Source organism: Morone saxatilis, unplaced genomic scaffold (assembly GCF_004916995.1).
Source record: "Morone saxatilis isolate NCDOM2014 unplaced genomic scaffold, NCSU_SB_2.0 Contig17, whole genome shotgun sequence".
Lineage (NCBI taxonomy): Eukaryota > Metazoa > Chordata > Actinopteri > Moronidae > Morone > Morone saxatilis.
Window position 1 is genome coordinate 20,187,519 of NW_023339729.1, and position 210 is coordinate 20,187,728.

Consider the following 210-nt stretch of genomic DNA (forward strand, 5'->3'; position numbering starts at 1 on the left):
CCATATTAGACGTTTTCATTATTTTACTGTCTTTTGGTTGACGCCGACTGCTGCTGAGGCTATTTAAACTGGTGCACTTAAAAAGTCTGCTTCACAGGAACGTCCGTCCCATGTGTGTGGTTCTGGTTATGTCAGTGTGTTTATGAATTTGTGTCTGTTTGTATGGGAAAGTGAGAAAGAAAGGGACTTGAGAGTGTGTGTGTGTGTGTG

At 42.4% G+C, this 210-nt stretch overlaps 1 protein-coding gene across 2 annotated transcripts in view; it reads left to right on the forward strand.

The window, feature by feature from the left end:
• Nucleotides 1-210, forward strand: part of smad1 (SMAD family member 1) — a 17,639-nt gene that overhangs the window by 765 nt on the left and 16,664 nt on the right. The gene's annotated exons all lie outside the window — the stretch shown is intronic.